A 7,757-nucleotide genomic window follows, 5' to 3' on the forward strand; every position below is an offset into this window, starting at 1 on the left:
TTTGCCTAGGCAAGCTGAGGGCTGGGTGCCGTGGCCACACCTCTGAGGGTCCCAGTTCCAACCCTGCCCTGGGTGAGCCCCTTGGGCTTCAGGATCTGCATTTGTCAACGAGGGTCATTCCTTCTCTGTTGGGCTGTGCCAAGTGCCCAGCGGCTGGCTCCTTTCCCTGGGTGCTGGATGGTCACCAGGTCTGCGTTCCAGGCTGGTGCCAAGGTCAAGAAACATGCTGAACATTCCACACAGGTCACGGGCACTGACCTAGTGGCCCAGAATGCCACACGATCACGTCAGTGATCCGTCTGAGTGCAAGACGGCGCTGGTCTCTGGGGCTTGTCCCACAGGTGGCAGATGAAGTCAGAGGTGAGGAGCTTCAAGGGCTGGAGGAGGGTCAGCACACAGGGGTCAGGGCAGGGGCTGGGCAGAACTGCGGGGCCGCAGGGATCCGCACAAGAGGCAGCAGCGTAACCTTCACGGCAGGTGCCGATCGGTTCAGAAACTCTCCTTCTGGGCAGGACGGGGGGATGATTCCATCCGGAACAAGATGCAACAGATAAAAATAACCCCGTGTCTTGGGGGGACAGATATGAAGGCGAGGGACTGCAGAGGGGCAGTCCGTTCTTAAGGTCATAATCAGTGAATCAGCTGCTTCCTGGACTCGCGGCGCGGGCTCTGTGAAAAGCTGCCTGCCCTCCCAGCTGCCTGCCCTCGTGGCTGCCCGCCTCCCTGGTTGCAGGTTCGCTCTGCAGCAGGATGATTGCCCCCAGGTCCCTCCAGCTGCTGTCCTCCGCAAGGTGAGGTTCTGCCCACAGAACCATTCGCCATTGCTATTTCTGAAATTCTACTCTCTGGGGACATCGGCCTGACCCCAGGAAGCCCAGGAACAGCCACATGACCGAGCACACAGCCTCTGCCACCCTGACCTGGGCCAGGTCCATCCTGTTGGAGGAAGGGGAGGGCCACTTCCCTTCCCTTGGGAACTGCAAGGTGCAGAGGAGATCCCCAGAACAAACCCCGCTGAGACTTGAGAGACTGGGCACCGGGTACCACTGTGCTGGGCACGTCGTCCTGTTTCTTCTCTGTGTCTGTTTAAGGGACAGGCTCAGTCACACAGGGCCAGACGGTCTCATAGGACAACTCTAGGATTCTCATGGAACGGAGACTGCAGGCCCGAGGCCTCTGGTGGCCTCCAAGTGAGTCCAGAAGGTGTGTTCACACAGCCTCTAAAAGAGGCCACGGATGGACGCCTGCCCTCGGCTGGTCTGATATGCAAACGCAGGCGGCCTGGCCCGGAAGCACAACTGGCCCTCACGGCAGGCTGGTCTCGCCCTTCCGCTGATCTTTGCTCCTCGCCCAAGGGTGGACCACAGGCCTCAGGACCCCATCAAATACGGCGTCTCAGGCCCAAGGGGAGCACTTGGAGTGGGCCGAGAACTTCTGCACTGGGACAAAGTGGGCCAAGGAGTCAGGGCCCAGGCTCTCTCCCTCAGCCTGACTCTGGGTCGGGGTGGGACTGGGTGGGAGAGGGACCAGGGGACATGGCCGGAGGTCTGAGTGCTTACCAGGTTGCAGCCGGCCACCCTCCAGGTGAAGGGCACCGCAGGACTGAGCACACGCTGTTCCCTCTGCCTGGAACATTCTCCCCGTCAGGAGGCCGCGTGGTGGTATGGGGAGGAGAGCCAGGCCGGGGCTCAGACTCTGCGGCCTGCACTGGCGTGGCTGCTCTGTGCAGAGGGGCTGAGCCAGGGGCTGGGCAAGTCCTGTCCCCCCACCTGGGGAGGACGTGGAGGGCCGGCAGATGTGCACGGCGGGGACAGATCTGGCACCAAGGAGCTGCTCTCCAGGGATCAGGCTTGTTCTCAGGTCTCCTCTGTCCCCTCCTGTCGGATGCTCTCCCTGGCCGTGGCGGGCTGCCTTGGTGGCCCTCTGTCCCGGGTGCATTCTCTTCCCAGCAGGGGCCACTCTGTGCAGTGATCGTGCTGTGGACACCCCTCCCCCAGAGAGCAGGTTCCCAGGGAGGCACGACTCTGCTGCTCCTTGGGATCGGATCCCCAGGGCCTGAGCACCCCAGGTGGCCCCTCCAGAGACAAGAATGGAGAATGTGCCTGGCCCTGGGAGCCGGTCAGATGGGTCCCACCTGGCCGGCCTTGCCTAGCCCTGTGGTGTAAGGCAGCCCTTCCTCCTCTCTGACCCTCGGCTTCCTCTCCTGGAAACAGATGGGAAGTGCAGCTCGGGGTGGTTCAGCCGTCACTCAGGGGTTAGCCGGGCATCAGGAGGAAGCAGCTCTGGGCGGGTCTGAGGATCCGCATTTCCAATGAGCTCCTGGTGGCGCCAATCCTGCCTTCCGAGTAGCGGAGCTCGATTATGTGAAGGTGTCTGCAGTCTGGCGCTCAGGGACACGCAGCAAAAGGTGACTCTTCTAATGATCGTATTACAGGACAGAAAAAGCAACGTTCTGATCACAGACGTCGCCGTCCCCGCCCCGAGTCCCTGGGCCCCATTTCAAAGCCCCTTCTCTGAGGCTCACTTTTGTCGTCTCCTGCCAGTGGTGGAACTCGGGGCAAGTGAGACCTGCGAGGCCTTGGAAATACGCCCAGCACTGACTGCCAGTCCTGGCTGGGCAGAGCCGGAACGGCTGACCAAGCCTGGAGGGGGGCCGGGCAGGGGGCGGGGCCTGCAGGAGGGGAGGGGCCCGAGCCGTGGTGGGCAGCCTCCGGGGCCGCAGCCTCCCGGGCTCGACCCTGGCTCTGATTCCTGTCCCACTTGTGCCGTGTCATTGGCACTCTCCGGTCACCACCCGGCTGACGCAGGCTGCTGGACTCCCTGTTTGAGAGAAGCGTGGGGAGCCCGCTCTGTCCCCACCCGCCAGGCTCAGGGCGGCTCCCAGGGCTCCCACATCCTGCCTCCACTCTGAGGCCCAGGAAGGCCGAATCCTCAACTACCTCAGCTGGAGCTCCCCCGATGCCGGCCCAGTTGGCCCACCCCGAGGTGGAGGGGGCGGGAGGAGGAAAGGCAGGGAGACCCCGGATCCAGCCGGCCTTCGAGAGCCCCCACGTGATTCTGGAACTTTCTCTCCCGCTCTGTGTATCGAGGCCGGCTTTGCCCTCCCAGCCCACCTTCAGCCGAGAATACTGAGGCCGAGAGGGACATGCAGTAAAAGGTGACACTGAGGCCAAGATGATGAGTCAATGTCCCCGTGGTAAAGGGGACACCCACAATCCACACATCGCAAGGTGACCTCAGAGGCCCAGCTCCTGCCTCCAACTGGGGCTTGAGGCGCACAGCAGGTCCATGTTGCCACCTCCACTGGCTCTCCTGCCCCCACACAGTGTGGTCACCAGGGTTGGTCCTGGGGGCTGGACCAGGGACCGGGGGTGTTTGGGCGTCTGCTCGGTGGCTGTGTCCAGGGCAGGGGCAGCCAACGGCTGGCTGCAGGGGCATGTGGGGCACCACTACAGGCTGTGGCAGAGGGGAGCCCCAACTGAGGACCTGCGCCACGGGCCGGGTGCACGCTGGCCTTGAGGACCTTATATGAATCAGCTGGTGTCCTGGGCTGTGGTCTCCTGGGATCTGGTGGCAGGGCCATCCTCCCTGGGCGGGTGGCAGCCTCCCCGGTTCCATCTTTGTGACATTTCCAGGTGAAACCTCTCTGATGTCACAGCCGGTCCCTCACATGTTTTCTGATTGCCTGGGCGGTGGCCGGCATCATGCTGGGTACAGGAGTCACAGAAGGAAAGGGTCCTGTCCCTGAGGACTTCTAACCGTCAGTGCCAACGTGCCTGTGATGGCAGAGCAGGGCTGGAGGGCGGGGAGCTCTCGGATCTGGAGTGGGCCGCAGGGGTCAGATTCTTGCTCTTCTTACCAGCTCAGTCACTTTGGGTGTGTTTCTCCACGTCCCCAGCCTTGGCTTTCCCATCTGTAAAGTGGGGGTGACTTTCGCAGCGCGGTCTCCTCGGGTTGGTACGAGGCTTTGAGGAGGCGCAGTCGGCTGGCCACATGCGGGTCCTGAGCTGAGGTCAGTAGGAGGTTGCAGTCGTGTTGGTCGCTGGGCAATTTCCCTGCACAGTCGTGTTTTGAAGCAATTCGGGGCGAGCTTTCTCAGAATCAAAGAGGCAACTTCACAGCGTATGAAGACCCCGGCACGGGAACCCCAAGGTGGAGGATCTACCCTGAGGTGCCCGTCTTTGTTGCAGGTGGAAGCAGCTGTCGTGGCTCAGGAGGCGCCGTGCCTGCTCGGCGGGGCTCAGTGGGGAGCTGGGGACCGACTCCCTGTGTACAAACTCCGGGTGAACCACGAAGGCTGCAGCCTGGATCCCATTTTTAATTTTGATGAAAATGGTCTCTGTCAAAAGCACATGCCCTCGGGGAGCCACCTCTCGAAGGGGCCAGCACGAGCCCCGAGCTGTGTCCCCACAGCCTGCGTGGGATGACGGACTGGGAGGAGGTGGGCAGGAACCCCGTGTTAGGATCCTCAACTCCTGTGTGCTCTGGGCACGTTGTCCTGAGCTTCTGGGGAGGTGTGCCCCCAAGCCTGCTCCTATCACTCTGGCTGTTTTTGGAGCATGGTTTTTATAGAGGTGAGGTTTCGGGGGACACAGGTGGAGACACCTGTGCTGAGGTCTGTACCGTGCTCGGCTACGCGGTGAGCAACAGTCAGCTACCCATGATGGCCGCCACGGCTGGTGATCGTGGTGGGGGAACTGACCCAGGAAGGCATTGACACGCGCTCCAACGGGGATGGGGAACACCACGTAACTCCCACGCGGCTGGTGACGCTGCGACTCTGGTACCACCTCTGGGGGTAGGTTGGCACTCCACAGTGCCCACTGTATACCAGGCACCGTGTGAGACCCAGGCCCCGTGGGCTGAAGGACCTCGGCCCCCCGGAAGGCTGCGATCCCACAAGTCACATGTCCCTTCAGTTCAGCTGCCCTGGCCCCGGGGGTCTGGAAAATGAGGGCAGGGACGGGATGATCCCAAGGCCCCTGGTTGTGCTGCCCGGCGAGTCCCCTGCCCCAGCCCTGCTCGGTCCAGCCGCAGCCTCGGCCGCTGCCCAGTGGGTCCCCTCCACGTGCTGGGTCTTCACCAGCGCTGGTTGCAAGGCGCTCCTGACCCCCCCACGCCCCTGCCGACTTGGCCTGGCCTCGGGGCCACCCGAGGACGATGACTTGAATGCCCCGGGCTCGCGTGGCCCTTGGTGGAGTGCCAGCCGGGCGGGTTGATGCATAGCACGCAGGATGGATGGCGATGTTTTAATCACTCACAGGCAGAGTGGGCAGCTGACTAATGGAACTGTCGGTCCCACTGACAGTCGGCGTCTGTCGCTTCAGACGGCAAGAGTGGACACTCGCGCTGCCCCCTGGGGACAGGTGCCCTCTGCTGAACTCCCAACAGACGAGGCTCCTGGCGCCTGTTCCCGGGGGAGTGACCGCTTTCCTGGGCAGGGGGAGTCTGGCCGGTGGTGAGCATTTCCCAGCACCCCGACTCCCCCTCTACTGTCCAGTCCACATCCACCCCGTCCTTTCAATTCCCCTGCGGTAGCCGTGGGCGCAGTGCAGTCCCCATCACACAGAAGAGGAAACTGGGGTTCAGAGAGGAGCACTGAGGTGACGGCAGATCGAGAGACAAAACTAGAACCGGGACCCCCCCACCCCCAACCCTCAACCTGCCAGGTTTCCCCTGTCCTGAGCTTGGTGACATCATCTGGAGAGAAGGAGGAGGACAGAGAAGGGCAGCAAAAGCAAGAGAGAAGACCAGAGAAAAGCATGTAGTCAGCGGAGGACGCAGAGGAGGACCAGAGTGGAAAGAGGGCAGCCGGAAGAGAGGGGGACACACCCCAGTGGATGGCTGCCCCCTCGCCTGGCCCTCAAACCGGCTCTTATCCTGTGTGAGCTACAGCATCCGTGCAGCCAGCATTTATTGAGCACCTACTATATGCCAGGTACCATGCTGGGCCCTGGGGACACTGCCCTGCATGGAGCCGATGAAGTCCCTGGCTTCATGGAGTGGACACTGTCAGGGGGACACCCTGCAGCGCCAGCCTCAACACAGGCATCGTGCACTGGGACCCGCGGCTCGGGCTGGGGTGTGGCGGTGGGGGTCGGAAGAGCAGGGGGCTCCTAGGCTGCGGCCCCCCTCCTTTACCAGCCCCAGTCCACTGCGGCCATCAAACGGCAGAGCAAGGCAGAGACGCCAGCGCCCGTCCTCCATGGGCCCCGGGAGGTTGGCCGCACCACCCCTGCTCCTGGTCACCCCGCGTCGATGGATAAGGACGACTTCAGAAGCCCCTGGCGGGCCCAGGCGTCTGGCGCTGCCATGACTGAGATCAGCGCACGGCATAAATCCGACAGCTCCGATCCTGGAGTCGCGTAAGCTTTTAAACAGATTGCCAGCATATCTTTTATTTTTATTGTGCTAGAAACACAAACGCAAACAGCAAAATAAACAAAGGCAGTAAAAGAAACGGAGAAAAATCACTACCCACTTTACATTCCTGGTGCCTACTTCTCCCCGTGATATAGAGCAGGGTATAAACGGCCCACTTACAGGGGGGCTGCACGTCTCTGCAGCCAGATGGGGCAGGAAAGAGGCCACCCAAATCACTTGCTGTCGGGGGCTGCGGACTCAGACAGACCCAGCTGCGGGTCTGTGGGGGGCTGGCTGTGTGGGCTCGACTCACTCACTTAACCTCTCTGAGCCACAGCTTTCTTCCTATGCAGGAAGAATACAGTTAATACAGTTGGAATTGCTTAGGTTAGTGGCCGGCACAGAAAAGGTGCTCAATACATTCAAGTTATCATCACTGAGGTCAGGGTTAGTGTTGGCTACAAAAATGAGAATAACTCCCCTGCCCCGACTCACAGGTTGTGATAAGGGCTCAAGGGGGCCTCAGCCAGAGCAATCCATGTGTTCTGTTGCTCCTTCCTTGGCTTCTGTGTTGGGTTGGTCTTGCCTCTGTCTGGGTGTATCTCTCTCTCTCTCTCTCTCTCCCTCTCTCTCTCGTTTTCTTCTCTCTTTTTCTCTTTCCTCTCTTGGCCTTGGGGAACTTCGATCACGGAATCTCCAACCCTACTCCTGGGAACCATTCTAAGAACAAGGCTCCACAGTCAGTAAGTCTGGGATATTCTAGGCTTCTGTCCTGTGGGGCCTCTTGGTGACACTGCTATGCCATCCTGCTACCTGTCTCCAAGAACTGGAGAAGCCAGCAGCCCCAAGACACACCTCTAAAAGCTCTCTCCGCCGTCACCACCCTGTGAACTCACGCCCAGGGAGTGTGATCCGCCGAGGGCCTCTCCGCGGAGGTCACGCTTCCCCTGGGACGTGTGCAGTGCAGAGCCTGGCAGGGATGTGGGGTCAGGTCCACCCTGGCAGACACGGTCTTGTCTATGGCTCCAGCTCAGCTCTGCCGAAGCTGCCCAGATGCCCAGTGCAGGAGGTCTGCCCAGCCACCCCCCATCCCTCTGGGCCTCACTTGCATCCTGGTCTGATGGCCTTGGAGCCCTCTCCGCCCTCGTTCCCCTCATACACACGTTCCTCCGATAAACCCCGGGCACAGGCAACAGTCTGCTGCTTGGAGGACCGACGCGTGCTTCATGAGGAGCGCTGGTGGGCATCACCAGGAGCTCCACAGGGAACAACCTGTGAAACTGCAAGTCGGCCCGTCAGGGATAAAGGAGGGAGTTGCTCACCACATCCATCCATCCATCCATCCATCCATCCACCCACCCATCCATCCATCCATCCATCCACCCATCCATCCA

General features: G+C 61.3%; 1 long non-coding RNA gene across 2 annotated transcripts; it reads left to right on the plus strand.

Annotated features, from left to right (window-relative positions):
• The first annotated feature begins 267 nt into the window (after positions 1-267).
• LOC125620510 lies at positions 268-5,737 on the plus strand. Of its 2 annotated transcripts, none has more exons than XR_007352251.1 (2): positions 268-360; positions 4,191-5,737. It is a non-coding gene; the product is annotated as an uncharacterized LOC125620510 (long non-coding RNA). The 2 variants fall into 2 exon arrangements; XR_007352250.1 differs by lacking the exon at positions 268-360 and adding an exon at positions 1,541-4,012.
• Positions 5,738-7,757: the final 2,020 nt, after the last annotated feature.

Source organism: Marmota marmota, unplaced genomic scaffold, assembly GCF_001458135.2.
Source record: "Marmota marmota marmota unplaced genomic scaffold, marMar, whole genome shotgun sequence".
Taxonomy (NCBI): domain Eukaryota; kingdom Metazoa; phylum Chordata; class Mammalia; order Rodentia; family Sciuridae; genus Marmota; species Marmota marmota.